At 37.8% G+C, this 20,444-nt stretch overlaps 2 pseudogenes; both read left to right on the top strand.

The window, feature by feature from the left end:
• Positions 1–4,708: 4,708 nt before the first annotated feature.
• Positions 4,709–6,360, top strand: LOC102835262 (annotated as a pseudogene).
• A 9,944-nt stretch (positions 6,361–16,304) lies between these two features.
• Positions 16,305–16,589, top strand: LOC102834891 (annotated as a pseudogene).
• Positions 16,590–20,444: the final 3,855 nt, after the last annotated feature.

The raw sequence follows: 20,444 nt of genomic DNA, 5'->3' as shown, positions 1-20,444 counted from the left end.
TCCAAACCACTGCCTTTTTTTTTTTAATGCCATGGCTTTAAAATCTCTTATATTTTTGGTTTTGGTTTTGGTTTTGGTTTTGGTTTTTGTTAAAAAAGGAAAAAGCTTTTATTGTGAATTGAGTGATAATTTACATAGGAGAACATCGGTTTTGCACTCAACCTATTGTTTCATTACTATGATTACAATCCCATACATGAATCATCATTTAACAGTATTTGCTTCTATTCCCTCTGGGGTTTTTTGGTCTTTTTTTTTTTTTTTTATGAACACAAAAACATGCAGGAATATATAATCATTTAAACAACCCAAGGGCACATTCTGCAAGCCAGTCTCCTGGCTGCCAGCACACAGCCTTTCTCTTTCCATGAGTCTAGAGTCCTCAGTTACCCTATATCTCCATGCCATAACCTCTGCCTCCATCTCTGGTGTCACTGCTTCTCTGGTTAGAGTCCCATGTTCTACTCATGCTCTTCTCTCTTGTTCCTGAAATATAAGATTAACTACTCCCCTCTTTTTGTTACAAAACTTCTGCCTTTACAGTTGTGATCATTGTAATTAGTCATGATAACAAGTACTTACTATTGAATCAAATTAATCCTATCCCCATCTCCTTTCACCAGACCCATCTAGACAAGATAAAAACTATTCAGTGGGGATTCTACCTTCCCCAGAACACTCTGAAACTAAACCCCCTCTTGAAAACTTGTAAGCCAGCTACTTTGTGCCTTTATAGTCACCCTCCTCTTTCGCCTCCCCCCATTTTAGGGAGCCAATGTCTAAGTTGCCCATCCCTATCAACCCTGTGCATAGAGGGGATAGGTTTGATCCTTGATAGGAAGACTCCTTCCCTCTCAGTTGGTATTTTGAATTACTACATGTGTGGTGCTGTGAGCTAATGCATCAGACTGCAAAGTCGTTTGAACTGCAAGGTCGGTGGTTCAAGCTCACCAGCTGCTTCTTGGAAACCCTATACAGGGTCATTATGAGTTGGAATTGACTCAATGGCACTTAACTACAGCAACACCCATAAGTGTAGGTCAAGTTCATCAAACTGTAACAATTTATACTTGTTTCCTTTATCAAATTTCTTTTTCTCCTCTAGTCGAGTTCTGATCATCAAGCCTTCCAAGCTAGGTCAAATGGGCACTATCTACAAGTTTGAGCATTCTTTTGCAACTTCCCCCTTTTCGAATTAGTTGGATGCTTCACTCTCATCTCAAGCGCTCCATAGCTAGGTCAGTGTCCCTGGGCTCAGAAGTTCCCAAGTCCCCCCAAACTTCTGATCATCCCTTCCTCTTCTCTCCCTCATCTCAAGGTTGACAGGAGTCCATGGAATGTGGCTGAACTCAGCCCATATCTTCATTGCTGCCTTTCCCCCACTTCCATTCACGTGTAGACCAATGCATTTGCCAGCAGCTTCCATGCCTGCTCATGTTTTCCCTTGAGTTTCAGTCTTAGAATGGAGTTTGTCCTGAAGGGACTTGATTGCTAAGGCCCTTCCTTATATTAGTTGGGATACTAAACTAAGATCTAGTTTCTTTATCTATTTAACTATTGAGAGTCCATGTCTTGGTACTTTGTAAGGATTAACTTGAATATAATAGGAGTTCCTACCCTGGGTGGTAGGAAGCTGCTGATAATCAAGAGGTTGGCTGATCTAGTCCACCCAGAATCCTTGTAAATCCTTGTAAAGCAGTTGGTGTTATTCAATGCCCTTGAGTCAGTTCAGACCCACAGGGTTTCCAAGGAACAGCTGGGTGGGTGTCTAGCCTTATGCTTATCAAGCGGTAAGTGCTCATTAAACGTTAGCAAAAATCACTGTTTAATTGTAGAAATATCACTTACTGACGAAAGCCACCTATTCAGTGATAAAAGTATTATTTTGATTCAAACTGAACTCTATGTTACAATCGCATCAAAATTTTACTGTCAAGCAGTTTCACCTTAGTACAATTGAAACCGTTAAGGTCAAGAAATTCTAAAATAAAATTATTTCTTCATATTGAGCTCAAGAGAATGTTCAGTGTTCCTGATGACCTGAGATAAGAATCTTTTCCTATGTCCTTCCCAGAAAGCTCATAGTACCTAAGTAGAGTGCTAGTTCCAGGAAACAAGACAACCACTTATTTACCTAGGTGTCCATGTAGGAAGCCAATAAAATAGCCTTCATGATTTGGGAAATATATAATCACCTGTTATCATCCTGAGTTTGTTCATAGGAATTATTCTCATTTGGAAATACTGGTTTCAATTTGCTCTAGTGAAACACATTTCTCCTTCTACTCCAGATCTGTTATAAGTTGTGTGTCTATATATTTCCATGAAATCTCAAAGTTGGAAAGAATCTTTGGGAATTTCTTGATCAGACTTAAGTTACAAATGAGGAAAGTGAAACTTGAAGAGATTAAGTAGGTTTCCAGCATCATTTACAGAACTAAGATTAGAGTCCAAATTTCTAATATTTATAAGTACCCTCAAGTCAGTTCCAAATCATAGCAACACTTTATAGGATTTAGGAGACACATATGGTGTATTTGAAAAACCAACCTTGAGATTCGCACCACTATATCACCACACTAGGACTCTACCAGGACTTCACACCAGGACTCCAAGTTTCTATAGTCCCAGTATTTGCTCTTTTTTCTCTGTCACGCAACTTTCATTTATTAAAGATGTAGGAAACTGAAACTTTCTTTATTAAAGATGTAGGAAACTGAAGCACATGAAGATTGATTTTAGCCAAAGCACAAAAGACTAAAGGCTTTGCTAGTTACTAGCATCTAGAATTACTGACTCTCCATTTCTGCTCTAACTACAGGATGAAACTATTCCAAATATCAATAGCAAGCAATTTAATGACAAATAAACTATGTTGAAGTGGTTATGGTCACTTTGTTTACTCTCAACCACCATAAGATGCCAGGTAATATTAGCATGCTAATTAATCCTTCCATCTGGCTAATGCAATCTTCATAATTTATCATCCAAAGCCTTTGGGCACAAAGACCTATTAACATGCTAATATACCTTCTCACTATTCCTGCTGCTTTTCAAATAGTCTGAGCCAATGAGAGGCAATTTTTCCAAGAGACTATTGTGTTATTAAGTGCCGTAGAGTCAATTCTGACCCATAATTAGCACCTTGAAATTCGTGGTTGGGCTGCTTACTAATTAACATTCTTCAGTTTGGACAGTTAGAGGTTCTCACTTTAGCAAATCATACTAGTGGGTTTAGTTGGAGGCTTTGGAAAACCAACCTATTCAATGACCAATGACTTTTGAGTAAACAGAATTATGACATATGAAAACTTGGTTCACTTAACAAAGTATTCTATAAAAAACATTTGTTTCATTTCTAACAGACATTCTGGAGACAGTTGTAGAAATATGACTACAACTATATATTGCTGTGTGCCATTGATTCAGTTCCAACACATAGGGTTTCCAAGAGCAGCTGGTGGGTTTGAACTGCCGATTTTGTGATTAGCAGTTCAGTACTTATCTTACAATACACATCAGAAGTTATATTAGTTAATATTTGAATTATTATTGATGATCTCAGCTGTGATAATGATTTTATGAATGTAAAAGATGAACACTAAAGTATTTAGGATAAAGTGTCATGAAGTCTGCAACTTACATTTGAATTCTTCAGCAACAAATGCAGATAGATGATAAATGTTTAATAGATAGATAGCAATTGTGACAAAATGTCCAAAGGATTTTTGTTTCAAATAGGTCTATTGCTTTTCTGCAAAAAAAAAACAACAAAAAAAAAAACACAGCACCAACTCTTCCTCCCACAGCACACATTATATTCATCTAGGTTTGATAATTCATTGCAATGGCATACAGAATTCAGACACCATAGGCACAGTTTTGGAATTTGTTAGGGAATTAACAAGTTACAATGCAGGATCAGAAATGTTCAGAAGAGAGTTGTTTCAGTCAGGAGAGCCTCTCCTCAGCTTTCTCCACAGGTAGGCCTCTGTCTCCCGGGTCAATGCTACAAAGGTCTCTTAGGGCTGCTGATAAATGCTCACAGGACACACACCACTCCATACACCTCAACCTAAAGACACTCAGCTCTAACTCCATGTGTCAGTAACCTAGTTCCACAATTAAGTACCTGGAGGTACCCCATTCTGCAAACAAACTTCTTACCCAAAGTTACTCAGCTTTTCTTGCTTCATGGGCTGGGGAGCCCACTACTCTGTCTCATGGTCTGGCTCTTGGTCCTGCCGCTGCAGCTCCTCAGCCACTCCTACAGTGTCACATCTTTCAGTCCCTGAGTGAGGAGGTTCAATCTCAGGGTCTAAATGATGTGCTTCACTCATGTCTCTTCTTTGTTCATAGTGAGATTCCCCACTCCTGCTTCTGAGATGATTCATTTTATACCCACATTAGAGTTTCAAATTTTACAATCATAACTGAATTATATCATCCTATCAGCATCTCCTCCCACCTCCTCTTACCCAGACACCTAAGGGAAAAAAATTATTTGGTGGAAGTCATAAAGGCTTCATATGAAGTAATTTACTACCCTGCATATTTACCATCATGAAAGGAGTTTTCTACTACAGATGTTTATTTTTTTAAAACCATATGCCTGAGGACTTTTCTAGAAGCATCTGGATCACACCTCCCATTCATGCTGAGCCGGCCTAGCATTTTCTTTACACAGTTTCTCATTCTCTTCCCAAGCATGTCGGCAGTGAAGATCCTGAACCCCAAGGCCAAGGTGCCCCGAGGCCAGGCAGTGCTGGCAGTTAACATTAGCATGGCCCAGAAGCTGCAGGATGTGCTGAGGACCAAGCTGGGCCCCAAGGGCACCATGAAGAGGTTTGTTTCTGGTGCTGGAGACATCAAGCTTACAAAAGATGGAAATGTGCTGCTTCATGAAATGCAAATTCAACACCCAACAATCTCCTTAATCACAAAAGTAGCAACAGCCCAGGATGACATAAATGGTGACAGTGTGACTTTCAATGTCCTGATCAACCAAGAGCTACTAAAACAGGTGACCGCTACATACTGAAGGTCTGCCTCCCAGAATCACAACAGAAGGATTTGAAGCTGTAAAGGAAAAGGCACTTCAGTTTTTGGAACAAATCCAATTAAGTAGAGAGATGGACAGAGAAACCCTGATAGATGTGGCCAGAATATCTCTGCATACTAAAGTTCAAGCTCAACTTGCTGACATCTTAGCAGAGGCTGTAGTTGACTCCATTTTGATCATTAAAAAAGTGAACCTATTGACCTTTTTTTCATGGCTGAAATTATGGAAATTAAACATAAATCTGAAACTAATTAGAGGACTCATTCTGGAACATGGGCCACAGCATCCTGATATAAAGAAAACAGTTAAAGATGCGTACATCCTCACATGCAATGTGTAGTTAGAATAAGAAGAAACAGAAGTGAACTCTCACTTCTTTAACAAGAATGCAAAAGAGAGACAAAAACTTGTAAAAGTAGAAAGAAAATTCATCGAAGATCGAGTTTAAAAATAATAGAAGTGAAAAGGAAAGCCTGTGGTGATTTCCAATAAAGGATTTGTTGTTATTAATTCAAAGGGAATAGACCCTTTTTCCTTAGATGCCCTTGCAAAGGAAGGCATAGTGGCTCTGCGCAGAGTGCAACAGAGAAACATGGAAAAGCTGACACTTTCCTATGGCGGGGTGGCTCTAAATTCTTAAGATGACCTAAATCTTGACTGTTTGGGACACACAGAACTCGTATTTGAGTACACGTTGGAAGAAGAGAAGTTCACCTTCATTGAGAAGTGCAATAAACCATGCTCTATCACACTCTTGATCAAAGGACTAAATAAACACACACTAACTCAAATCAAAAATTCAATATAAAATGTCTTGAGGGCCGTCAAAAATGCTATCAATGATGCTGTGTGGTTCCAGGGGCTGGTACAGTGGAAGCTCTGCTGAAACGCAAACCCAGCTTCAAAGGCAGGCCCAACTTGGAGTCCAAGCATTTGCTGATGAATTTCTTATTATTCTAAAGTTCTTGCTCACAACTGAGGTTTTGACCTTCAGGAAACACTAGTAAAAATTCAAGAGGTACATTCTGAATCGGGTCAACTTGTGGGTGTCAACTTGAACACAGGTGAACCAATGTTGTCAGCAGAAACAGGAATATGGGATAACTATAGTAGTGAGGTTGGCCCAGGATTGGGCAGTGTTCTGTTCTGCTGTGCATAAGTTCACAATGAGTTGGTACCAACTCAATGGCACCTAACAAAAACAACTGTGTAAAGAAACAGCTTCTTCACTCTGCACTATAATTGCTACCAACATTCTCCTGGTTGTTCAAGCTGAGATGTCCTTTCTGAAAGGTTGAATTGAAGCATCCCTCGTATCTTCCGAACCATGAAGGCCATACAGGGATCCTAGGAACAGAGCAGTGGAATTTTTTGTCCAAGCTTTGAATGATTCTTTTCCATTCCCATCTCGAAATAGATCACTGTCACCTTTTCAAATTCTGAAGTTCTGAGAGTATAATGACAGTCTTTTTCAATTGCACTGAAGAGCATACACGTATAGCAAGTCCTGTTACTCACTGAACGGATGGTCTTCCTTTAGCTGCAGTGGCCTGAAAGTCAATGGTAGTAAATAAGCATATGTTATCTATCTTGTTAATAAATAATCCTTCAAAAGCCAATTTTAATGGTATCATTTCTTATAGATGTATTTAAGTTTATCTAACAGTTCTGTAATAAGGATTTCAGTTTTACCTTTTTCTAATATAAGCACCTAAGTAACAAGTTTTTGAAAGCATCTCTTGTTCCTTAGTATCGATTCCTCTGAGTACAATGATTGGCTGCATTGGGTTTTCCACGCCTTTGAAATAGGCTCGCTAAAATGTGGTTGACCTCCTGCCCCAAAAAGGTGATGCTTGTGCTCTGTTGTTGTTAAGTGAAGTGAGGGGAAATTGAGATCAAGGAACAGATGACAGCTGCATGATGTTAAGGGATTTGAAGGTGTTTGAAGATTGGGGCTGACCATGTTGTCATGCCTCTGTATTAATGCTTATGCTGAAATGTCCATTCCAAATCCTGCAATATCTAGGTTTTCTCATCCAAATGATTGTTGGAGCTCCTGGTTCCACAAAATTGCTCTTCTATAGTTGTATTTCTTCATTCTTTGAAGTTGTTACATGTTACTGAGCTTTGTCTTCTAAGGACTTAGCAACTATAGACAGTGAGTGTGCAATAAACAGTAAATTGAAATCTTTAAAAAAAAATGCCTAAAACATCATACTTATAACAAATAGTTACATTATCCTTCCATTTGCCAATCTATTTTCTTCTCCCCCAAATTGTTAAGAATTGGGGTTTAAAGTAACAACATTTTTAAAAAAACCTAGAGTGCTGTAGGATCAGCATTGGACTGTTCCAACCCACCAGTTGCTCCTCAAAAACCCTATACAGGGAAGCTATGCATTGGAACCAATTTGATGGCACTTAACAATAGCAACAAACATACTTCAGTGCTTTCCATAATATCTATTGGACTATGGAAAGATCTGAAAAGTGACTAAGAGGACTAGAAGGAAAGGGTGCTGCTTTCAGAACTACATACAGTGCACAGGTGTAGGGCATGTTCTGTTCAGTCAGTCCTAGCCTTACGCCACCATAAAAATGCCCACTGGTGCAGATGTGAATGCTGTTTTGAAGACATCTTCCAGAGAGCCAGGTTGGTACTCATCATCTATTATGCTCCTCCTTCAAAATCACTTTCACATTTATTTGGTATTAACCACTCAGTTTCAAACAACACAGCATGATTGCACATGTGGCTTCATATCCTGTCAATGTGTATAACTTCATGCTTTCTTTTAAAAGTCTTTTAAAAATCAACGTAATTGACTGGCTTGAATATAGTAGTCAAACTAATAGTAATGACGCTAGCATAAAATAAAAGATGAGAATGATTAGATAAGCATGCAAATAAATGAAGTCCCACCCCTCAAAAGAACCATGAGAAGTTACTATCAAGTTTCTCAAGTCTTTGTCTAAAATTTTCTGGTGATATTAGGGATGTAATCCTGAAGAAAAAGCATCTATTAGATAATGATTTAGTACTAAACTTTCATGAAAACATCAGAGTGCAATAGTTGAAGTTTCCATAGGCATTATGGTGGTGGTGATGTGCCGTGGAGTCAGTTCTGACTCATAGCAACCCTGTACAGGGTTTCCGAGGCTGAAAATGTTTACGGGAGCAGAAAGCCTCATCTTTCTCCCATGGAACAGCTGGTAGTTTCGAACTGTTGACCTTGAGGTTTGCAGCCCAATTTGTAACCACTACGCTACCAGAGCTCCTTGTCGGCAGTATCAATCCTCCTAATATCGTCCTCTTAATAAGACAAGCATGGAGCCATATCAGCTCAACACCATGTTGTAGCTATTTGGGAGCTGCGCATTTTTCATTTAATAGAAAATGAAGCAGGTTTGACACTTTTCAGAGAACTAAATGTCACTAAATAAAATGTTAAATGTCACATTATATATTCATCCACATATTTGATGACACTGAATCATTTCCTTTATTTTGTCATAAAAGAAAATAAATTACAACTATGTAGTGAAGGATTGAGAAAGACATTGTCCTACATTAAAGTATCAGCTTTAATAATATTGCAAAATACTCTGTAATTGTCTCTATAAATTTAAAAATGTTACATGTTTCATGGATGAACTCCCAAACCTTCATTATAAAAAGATATTGGTAGATGTAATGCTGAAAGCAGTAATATATTAGATATATACTTTAGCCATTTAAACCAGAGTCATATTCACATGTACATGTCATTTTAAATAGTAACTAAGCCCCACTCCAAAAGAAATTGACTCAGGTAAGTGGAAAAGCCAAATCATGGAATTTCAACATATCATCTCAATATAATAAAGCAATAGAATTAAACATACAACACACCAGATTGTGAAGGTCCTAATTGAAATCATGCCTGATCTAATAAAGTAACAAAGGAATAAAATGAGGAAAACATGACTAATACCTTTCTTTAACATTCATGCAAGTCTGTATTTCTCAGCAAATCCTGACTCTACATAGAACATTGTATGTATGAGTTCTCTTTGCCTGGAAATGGGTTAGAAAATAATGTGAACAATCAGGATAGGGAAAGGAGTTTGTGCAAAAACTGGGGACAGAAGAATATAAAATTGGCACATTTGATCAAGCGATTTTGTTTCAGTGATTTTTGACATTTAATTCTTTTGAATTTTTTAGCACAGCATTCTGATATTCTAACAACTCAGATGATTGCAAAGATCCAACACTCACTTGCTTGGATAAGATTTCCCTTCTGCATTTCCTGAACAGCTTTTCTTGCTTCTTCTTGCAAAGATCTTCTTTAAAACAAAAGCAGCTTTTTTAGTTTAAGGCGAAATCACTCAGTATTAAACGCTAATTTATTAGGTGACTATAAAATTGCAGTATTATCAAGACTGTCAATGATGAATCCCCATGGTCTCTGATTTCACGTGAAACCTGACATATCATTGGGAAAAAAAAGAAGAAATGTAATCAAATGTCACTGTTAATGATATTCAATTATTCCACCTGTGGCCTGAGCTATTATAACTATCGTCTTATAATTGCAACTCATCCACTGGGAAAGCCAACTTCAAACATTATCATAGCTTAAAGGTCATTTGGAAAGTATGTAATTATAACAAAAATTTTGTGATAGTTATGAAAATGAATTCATTTTTTATACCTGTCTCAAATGATATTTATTCCTCAAAGAATAAGGCATTGAATATGAATTTAATATGTTGTTTACATTGTGTTTTCTATCCCAGATACATTTTTGAACAACAAATTTTTCCTACAGAATTTCCTTTTCCAGCAAGTTTCTTTTCTTCTAAGAACAGTAGCTGCTATCAGTGACTCTTTTCTCTATGGAACCTGCTATGCAGTTGCAGGGACTAAGCCAGCTTCCTTCCCTGCTCTTTGCCCTCCATCTCATTAACTCTTCTCTGCCCTTTTCTCCTTTAAACTTCGTATGACAATTCTCTCCAGCCTCTAGCTCACCTCCAAAAATATTAACCTAAGCAAAATAATTCCTGGTCTTTAGTAGCCTAAATCTAAATAGGATGCATAAAAAGAAAGTTTTAAAATAAACCTTACCATTTAATCATATTTAATTAAATGTGCCAAGCACTGTGTTAGGTATTTTGCACCCATCAAATTTAGGTAATTTGCTTTTTTCTTTCACATGGTTTGTTTTTTCACATGCCCCCCCAAAAATGGTTACTTAAAAGTTGGATTCTACTGAGGAATTGATAATAAAGAGAAATATTAGGCTACTCAGATCTAATAATTTTACCAGCAAGTTTTGCTGACTCTAAGTCACTGGTACTTAACACATTAGAGTAAGAATTCAAGAGGAAGGAGTGTGAGTAACATGGGCAAAGGAGTCCCAAGAATTTCTGAGCATTCCCTGTACCCTAAATTAGGGACTAGAATAGGAAGGAAGATAACTTCTCTCAAAGCCACAGCACATAGGAAACAGTGATATAAAAATCAGCTCTGGACATGGTGATGAGGTTTAAAGCAACTCTAAAATAGTCAGTACGAGGAGGGAAAGGAACAGAGGAGGTGATAACAGATGTAGCGTTATGAAGTCCAAATATATAGTTAGAAGGACAAAGAAAACAAATGGGTATAGGTCTGAGGTGCCCAGATTTGTTCTGAGTACAAAATACAGTACAGAATACCAAGACCTAAGGCAGCGTTTTATCACCTTCTTCCAATCATTTGCCTGTTTCCCCCAATGAATTAACTGAATTGAGCAATTATTTTCTTACCTAAATCATGAAAAAGTTACTGTTAGAGTAAGATAGCAGTTTTCGCACCTTAGTTTCCAAACAAATGGTACTAACTTTTTTAAAACTCTTTTTTAAGAAGTAAAAGCAATCTGAATCAAGAAGAGTAAATCTTAAAAGCATAATATTGAGAGAGAAGAATTAATGTACAAAATGACATATACAGTTGTTGTTGTTGTTAGGTGCCATCGAGTCGGCACCGACTCATAACAACCTTATGCACAGCAGAATGAAACACTGCCCAATCCTGACCCAACCTCACTACTGTTACCACACTTGAGTCCATCAATGCTGCCACCGGACCAATCCATCTCGTTGGGGGTCTTCCTCTTTTTCTCTGACCCTCCATCTTATCAAATATGATATCCTTCTCCAGCGACTGGCCCCTCCTGACAATATGTCCAAAGTATGAGAGACGAAGTTTGGCCATCTTGGCCTCTAAGAAGCATTCTGGCTGCACTTCTTCCAAAACAGATCTATTGGTTCTTTTGGCAGCCCATGGCACTTTTAGTATTCTCCTCCAACACCATAATTCAAAGGCATCAATTCTTCTGTGGTCTTCCTTATTCACTGTCCAGCTTTTGCATGCATATGAGGTTATTGAAAATACCATGGCTTGAGTCAGGCACACCTTAGTCCTCAAGGTGACATCTTTGCTCTTCAACACTTTAAAAAGTCCCTTTGCAGCAGATGTGCCTAATGCAATACGTCGTCTGAGGTTCAAGTCGGATTCAGAAGAGGCCATGGAATGAGAGATATCATTGCTGATGTCCAATGGATCTTGGCTGAAAGCAGAGAATATCAGAAAGATGTTTAGCTGTGCTTTATTGACTATGCAAAGGCTTTTGATTGTGTGGATCATTACAAGCTATGGACAACATTGAAAAGTATGAGTATTCCAGAATACTAAATTGTACTCATGAGGAATCTGTACCTGGACCAAGAAGCAGTTGTTTGAACAGCACATGGAAACACTGAATGTTTTAAAATTAAGAATGGTGTCCAGCAAGGTTGTATTCTTTCACCATACTTATTCAACCTGTATGCTGAGCAAATAATATGAGAAGCTGGGTTCTATGAAGAAAAACATGGCATCAGGATTGGAGGAAGACTCATTAACAACCTGCAACATGCAGATGACACAACCTTGCTTGCTGAAAGTGAAGAGGACTTGAAACATTTACTGATGAAGATCAAAGAGCACAGCCTTCGGTATGGATTACGTCTCAATGTAAAGAAAACAAAAATCCTCACCACTGGACCAATAAATAACATTCTTATTAACAGAGAAAAGATTGAAGTTGTCAAGGACTTCATTCTTCTTGGATCAACTATCAACACTCATGGAAGCAGCAGTCAAGAGATCAGACAACACATACAGTAGTCCCTCATTTATGAAATTTTGTTTTTCGTGGTTTCCGTTACCCATAGTCATTGTGATCCAAAAATATTAGATGGAAATTTTTCAGAACTAAACAATTCATACATCTTAATTTATCTGCCATTATGAGTAGCGCAGTGAAATCTGACCCATCCTGCCCAGGATGATGTGAATTACCTCTTTGTCCCGTGTCTCAGCATTGTGTATGCTTACACAATGCTTATGTAACGTAGTGTAATGCTTACACTACACTTAGCTGTCCGCGTTATCAGGTGACATTCAGATATTGCAGTGCTTATGTTCCAGCAACACTTATTTTACTTAATAATTGTTCTATTTTAGAATTAGTTATTGTTGTTAATCTCTTACTGTGACTAATGCATGTTATTGTTGTTGTTAAGTATCGAGTCGGTTCCAACCCACAGTGATCCTGTATAAGATTTCCTAGGAATGGCTAGTGACTTTGAACTGCTCACTTGCCATTCAAACGGACTTTGCAATCCAGCACATTAACCCACGGCACCACACCAGGACTTCCAATATGTGTGTATAGTAAATAATATAGTATATAAACACACAGCTCTTGTGACTACATGTAGTTTCAAGCCTCCACTGAGGGTCTTGGAATATATGTATTACAGGTAAGGAGGGATACTGCAGTACATTCAAAACAATGAAGAGAGTAATCTTTTACATGCATAAATGTTCATATTTTATACATTTAAATATTTATATGCATATATTTATATTGCTTATAAATATGTATATAAAATATTTTAAAGGACTGGAGTAACTTCTTTCTTTTCCAATATTAACTTTCTTATAGACAGTATTTGTGTAGCCAAACAATTTATAACAAGTTTAACCAACTAACTTGTCAGGGCCTGGATCAGGGAAACAGAGTTGGCAAACATTGTGGAGAAAAACCATCAGTAGATTAACATATTTCTCCTGTATATGTTCTTGTAGATATAGCCCAGTATTATCTACTTTTTCCCAACTTTATATTCATGCTTTACCTTCATCTATCAATGATGCTGATGTGGCGCTGTAAGATCAGCACTGGACTGTGAACCAGAAGGTCAGCAGTTCAACCCCACCAGCTGCTTCTCAGAAACCCTACACAGGATCACTGTAAGTTGGAACCAACTGAAAGACACCTGACAGCAACAACAATGAATGATCATAGAATCAGGCACATCACAGGGTTAAGGGAAAACAAGTCCTGTTTCAAGAAAAAGTGACAACCTTTTTTTTTAACTCCCTTCTCACAGTTTAGCAAAATCAGACAACTAGACACTGTCTTCTTTCAGAAGATTGTGATTTCACAATGAGTGGTAGTAGGTAACATTGAAGTATAAATCAATTTGTGACACCTATTTTGTTTTACCTCTATTTCTATTATCTATAAACTTAGTTAAGGAACTCTGGTAGCGTAGTGGTTACAAATCGGGCTGCGAACCGCAAGGTCAGCAGTTCGAAACCACCAGCTGTTCTGCGGGAGAAACATGAGGCTTTCTGCTTCCGTAAAGATTTACAGCCTCGGAAACCCTGTACAGGGTCGCTATGAGTCAGAACTGACTCCACGGCACACAGCCAGCCACCATAAACTTAGTTAAAAGTAGTTATTATCTAATAGCTGTTAAATCAAATAAAGTACTGGTGTGGCGCTGTGAGTTTATGCACCAGACTGCAAAGCTGTTTGAGCTACAAGGTCGGTGGTTCAAGCTCACCAATCGCTCCTTTGAAACCCTGTATAGAGTCGCTATGGGTCAGAACCGACTTGATAGCACTTAACAACAACAACATAAAATATTTATAAAACATTCTTACACATAAATTGCTGTAAAAAATGAGAATAATATTTTATACCCTAGAAAAATCAAAGACATCAAAAAAGCTCTATTTTTAACTGGAATTTTATGTTTTAATGCACTGAGATGGGATGAATTGTCAGTTTTGCTGGACAAATTAATCACAATGTGTAGATTGGTCTGGACATGTAGATGTAGCCTGAATCCAGAATCAATTTTGTGACAAAAAGGAAGTTTCTACATTTGTTAAACTAGCCTGCCACGATGTCTTCATCTGTCTTGGAGCGCCTCTCAATGTCATCATGATCCATCAACAAAAGTATAGTGAATGTACATAACTGAAGGTAACCATTACAGTGAACTATTACAGAAAGCAGTGCCTTGAGGAAAGAATTGCTTGCAGTATACACAGCCTTACGCTCAGTTCTCTCCCTGAACCACATCTGGAAGATGAATCTTTGGTCAGATGAACAGTTTATGAGGTTTTCTACCCTATAAAGAAACATCTTCAGGGTCCTACGTATGGCTGTTGTAAAACCATGAGATATTTTATGTTACAACATGCATATTTAATGTGATAATAAAAAAGCATATTTGTTTCAATGTCTCTTTTTACCCTCGCTTATATAACCAAACAGCTTGATGCTATTGGCTAAACTTCCAAAACTTTCATTATTCAGAGGTGCAATGTGAACATGCCCAACATCAATGGATATATAAATCAGACTCAAACAGAAAATGACACATTCAGGGTGAGTTATCTGACAACTATATTGAAGCATGACATTGGGGACTAAGGAAACAATGTTTTTAAGGCCTAAGAAATTTCTTTAGCTCCAAATGGATTCTACAGTCAGACATTCTTTTTTTTTTTTTTTAATTACAAGCCAAGACTTCTTTGTTAAATTGAGTAACAGAACACATGGGAACATGAGACTTTTCATAAAAGGCAGAAGTAGCCCTAAACAAATAAGGTGCATGAATAAAATGTTTAAAAAGCACATCTCCAAATGGAAATTCATGTGAATGATACCAAATGGCATTTTACCACACAGCCAATGTAGACTACTTAAAAAGTTTATGGGTCATATTCCTGATAATCTGCTACTGACTGAAGAGTTATTAGTAAGCAAAAACTACTGTGGTAAACAACTTTCCAGGGCTATTGTGAGAAGTTCTAAAGAAATTAGAACAGTTATTGAATCTTACTAGATTCTGAAATGTTAGTGGATTGATTTCCAAGTAGTACAATATTTCATAGCAAAAGCATTACAAAGTGGCAAACTTATGTATTGTTGTTGTTGTGCGCCATGGAGTCAGTTCCAACTCATAGTGACCCCGTACAGGATTTCCGAGGCTATAAATCCTTACGGGAGCAGAAAGCCTCATCTTTCTCCCACGGAATAGCTGGTAGTTTCAAACTGTTGACCTTGCGGTTCGCAGCCCAATTGTAACAACTACGCTACCAGAGCTCCTTAACTTATGTATAGTCTTACTTAATTTTACCCTAAAGGTAACCAAAAATTATGGTTAAAAAATAATTTTACTTGAGTTATAATGTGTTAGGTAGATCAGTGAAGACCTATTACACTATGAGAAAACAGACTCTGTTGCTTTATATAATTGGGGAAAACATTGCTCTAGATAGTTCTTAATCAAAATATTATTTCACTATAATATTAGGCGATATCTCCATAACCCAAAAGATCCGAGGGTTTGACTCAACTTCAGCATTATTAGCCTATTCTACACATTAATCAAAATAAATAACTCAAGGTCCAGGCTAATTTTCACTACATGAATGATAAAATGATAACAAGTACAGTTCTAATTCATTTTATAGTGGGAAACCAATTTAATTTTTATTTTTTGTTTTATTTTTAGTTTTAGGTGTATTCTTGATTTAGTCATTTTATATAAAAGGCACAAGCATAAGAGCTTTTATTGATATTCTCTGATCACTTTTTAGGAGATTAGTTTATATCTAATTAGCATGTTACAATAGTGTCTGCCGGTGTCAATCCTGCTGACATGTTTTCCTGTGGAGCTCACTTTTGCCATTTGACAGACAAGTACTAAATAGCGTCATCAGAGCTATAAGCACTTTCAAATTGAAAGAAACATTTTCCCCAATTATCTATCTGCGATAAATTTGGGGGACTCGTGTCCTTTGTAGCCTGACATTATTGCACACTGAAGGAGCGTGGTCCACAGGCTCCTGGCACGCCCCGCTGCCAAGATGCCCAAAAGAAAGGTCAGCTGGGTCAAAGCGGCTGTGAAGGCGGAGCCCAAGAGGAGCTCGTCGAGGTTGTCAGCTAAACCTGCTCCTGCAAAAGTGGAAACGAAGTCAAAAGAGGCAGTTGGAAAGGATAAATCTACAAACAACAACAAAAAAGTACAACCAAAAGGGAAAAGCAGAACAAAGGGGGAAAAAGGCTGAAGTCGCTAACCAAGAAACTGAAAAAAAAAAAAAGAGTGTCCAGCCTCTGACGAAGCAGGAGAAAGAGAAGCCAAGTCTGATTAATGTTTGTCGGCCATGTCATGTCAGTGGGTCCTGTAGCTCTTTCTTCTTGTACAATCCAGAAGAATGGTTTTATCAACTATTTTTTAAATGCAAGATTTTTAGTAACTCTAGAAACATTTTTTTTTAAAGAGGAACTCCCACTTCATCCCTTTTTTTAAGAGGTGAAGTCATTTCCTGGTTGTTTATTTTTTGGTGCAGCCAAAAATAATGGGATGTTGACTATCTTGGGTGTCAAGGTAACATTCCATCGGGGTCAGAAGGAGTTTTATATGCCACAATACAAATCATACTTAATGGCAATTGGGAGTCATGGTCATGCATTTGTATGACTTGAACATTTTAAATTCTGTTTCCATGCTGGTTTTCAGTAGAATTGTTCCACTCATCTTTACTCTGCCTGTCAGAACTGTGTGCGTTCTGTGACATCTTTGTTCATGATAGTCCCATTTTCCACATAACATTGTTAATGTTCTGTGAAAGGTTGCAACTTTGAGTGTGTAGTATATGTGATGTTAAGTTGTGAATTAGTAGGACTTATAACTATCAAAAATTGAAGATAGTAGTACTTGAAAATTTTGGTACAAAGAAAAATTTGCCTCAAATTTTAAAGCCAGAAAGTCACTGGAATTTAGAAAATAATTATAACTACATGGCTCTTAGATTTTTGGTATGTACATTAAGAATTGTGTACAAATTGTTCATAATGTCTCTGTATTGACCCTAAAATAAGAAAATACCACTTATAGAAAAAAATAACAGTAAAAATGTATGCCAGGAAACTTTCTTTGAAGGTTTGTTTGACAGTGAACTATAACCAATTAGGAGATAGATTAATAAAAACCTCCAAAATAAAGAAGCTATAATAAAAAGATTGGTAGTAATATTAAATCAACTTAAACATAAAACTGATCCAAACAACTTATCTGTTCAATGCCAAAACAAAAATATAACTTCAAAACTCAGGAGGGAAGTGGAGAAAATGATTAGAGTGCTTTGAGTGTTAAGATACTGAATTCACCATAAAGTTGGTGGTGGTGAGCTGTGGGGTCAGTCATGACTCAGTGACCCTGCATAGGGTTTCCGAGGCTGTAAATCTTTAGAGGAACAGAAAGCCTCATCTTTCTCTGGTAGAAGAGCTGGTAGTTTTGAACTGCTGACCTGGAATTAGCAGCCAGACTCATAATCACTATGCTACCAGAGCTCCTTCCAGATAAAGATAATGACCTGGTGTGGCTCTGTGGGATAATGCACTGGGCTGCAAGGTCAGCAATCCAAATTCACCTGCTGCTCCTGGAAGCCATATACAGAGTCGCTATGAGTTAGAAATGACTCAAAGGCACTGATAAGTTAAACAACAACATCAACAAGCAGGGAGCATGTGTATGAGCTTAGGAAAGTGATACAGGTCAGAGCTATAGAGTTAGGATACTGTCAACACAAAAACAAACAAAAGAGAATGGTGCTAAAGAAGAATAGGAGTCTGCATATTGGAAAAGAGCAACAGGGGTATCAGAGAAAATGAAGAAGTGGATTGTGTCCTCAGAGACCCAGGAATGAAAACCTATCTGGAAATGCCAACTTTCACAGATCCTATCATTGGCAAATTTTCTAACTTAGTATAAAGATCCATCCACCACTGAGAAAGAGGTTTAGAAGTGGTTTTTAAACTCCCTCCTGGTATAGTACTGTAGGATAAAGCTCTGGCACACAAGGTCAATTTGAATCACACAGTCAGTGGTTCAAGCTCACCAGACGCTGCTTAGAAACCCTACACAGGGTCACTATGAGTTGAACCAACTCGATAACATTTAACAACAAAAGCATTGAAAAATAGAACTTTGCTACAGCAAGCTTTCTTTCACTTTAAACTTGATAGAGATAAAATCTAAAGATACCAATGATGCTATTTTTGTTGTTAGGTGCCATCGAGTCAGTACCGACTCATAGCAACCCTATGCACAACAGAATGAAACACTGCCTGGTCCATGGCTAACCTCACAATTGTTGCCACGCTTGAGCCCACTGATGCTGCCACTTTGCCAATTCATCTCGTTGGAGTCTTCCTCATTTTCTCTGACTCCCCACCTTACCAAGATGATACCCTTCTCTAGCAACTGGTCACTCCTGACAATATGTCCGAAGTATGAGAGACAAAGTTTGGCCATCCTGGCCTCTAAGGAACACTCTGGCTGCACTTCTTCCAAAACAGATTTATTGGTTCTTTTGGCAGCCCATGGTACTTCCAATATTCTCCTCCAACACCATAACTCAAAAGCATCAATTCTTCTATGGTCTTCCTTATTCACTGTCCAGCTTTCGCATGCATATGAGGTTATTGAAAATTCCATGGCTTGGGTCAGGTGCACCTTAGTCCTCAAGCTGACATCTTTACTCTTCAACACTTTAAAAAGGTCTTGGCCAGCAGATTTGCCTAATGCAATACATCGTTTGATTTCTTGACTGCTGCTTCCATGAGTGCTGATGGTTGAGCCAAGAAAAATGAAGTCTCTGACAACTTCTATCCTTTTTTCTATTGATAAGAATGTTGTTTATTGGTCCAGTGGAAAGGATTTTTGTTTTCTTGACATTGAGATGTAATCCATATCGAAGGCTGTGCTCTATGATCTTCATCAGTAGATGTTTTAAGTCCTCTTCACTTTCAGCAAGCAAAGTTGTATCATCTGCATATCACAGGTCGTTAATGAGTCTTCCTCCATCCTGATGCCATGTTTTTCTTCATAGAACCCAGCTTCTCGTATTATTTGCTCAGCATACAGGTTGAATAAGTATGGTGAAAGAATACAACCTTGTCACACACCTTTCTTAACTTTAAGACATTCAGTGTTTCCATGCTCTGTTCGAACAACTGCTTCTTGGTCCAGGTACAGATTCCTCACGTGTACAATTAAATGTTCTGGAATACTCATACTTTGCAATGTTGTCCATAGGTTGTCATGATCCACACAATTGAAGGCCTCTGCATAGTCAATAAAGCACAGGTAAACATATTTCTGGTATTCTCTACTTTCAGCCACGATCCTTCTGATGTCAGCAATGATATCCCTCATTCCATGTCCTCTTCTGAATCCGACTTGAACCTCTGGAAGTTCTCTGTCAATGTATGCTTGCAGCTATTTCTGTATTATCTTTAGTAAAACTTTACTCGCATGGGATATCAAAGATATTGTCTTTTGATTTACAGATTCTCTTGGGTCACCTGTCTTTGGAATGGTCACAAATACAGATCTCTTCCAATCAGTTGGCCAGATAGTTGTCTTCCAAATTTCTTGGCATAGATGAGTGAATGCCTCCGGTGCCACCTCACTTTATTGAAATATTTCAATATATATTCCATCCATTCCTAGTGTCCTGTTTTTTGCCAGTTCCTTCACTGCACCTTGGACTTCTTGCTTCAGTATCATTGGCTCTTGATCCTATGCTACCTTTTGAAATGGTTGAACATCGACTGTTTCTATTTGGTACAGTGACTCTGTGTATTCCTTCTATCTTCTCTTGATGCTTTCTGCATCATTCAATCATTTGCTCAGAGAATCCTTCAGTAATGAAAATCAAGGCTTGATTTTTTTCTTCAGTTCCCTGAGCTTGAGAAATGCTGAGCGTGTTCTTCCCTTTTGGTTTTCTATCTCCAGATCTTTGCACATTTCATTGTAATATTTGACTTTGTCCTCTCGAGCTGACCTTTGAAATTTTCTGTTCAGCTCTTGGACCTCCTTATTTCTTCCATTTGCTTTATAGCATCTCTATGACGGAGAGCAAGTTTTAAAGTCTCTTCTGACATTCATTTTGATCTTTTCCTTCTTTCTTGTCTTCTTAATGACTTTTTGCTTTCTTCCT

This window comes from Chrysochloris asiatica, unplaced genomic scaffold (assembly GCF_000296735.1).
Source record: "Chrysochloris asiatica unplaced genomic scaffold, ChrAsi1.0 scaffold00017, whole genome shotgun sequence".
NCBI lineage: Eukaryota > Metazoa > Chordata > Mammalia > Afrosoricida > Chrysochloridae > Chrysochloris > Chrysochloris asiatica.
Note: the sequence above shows the minus strand (reverse complement) of the source record. Positions and strands in the feature narration are given on the sequence as shown.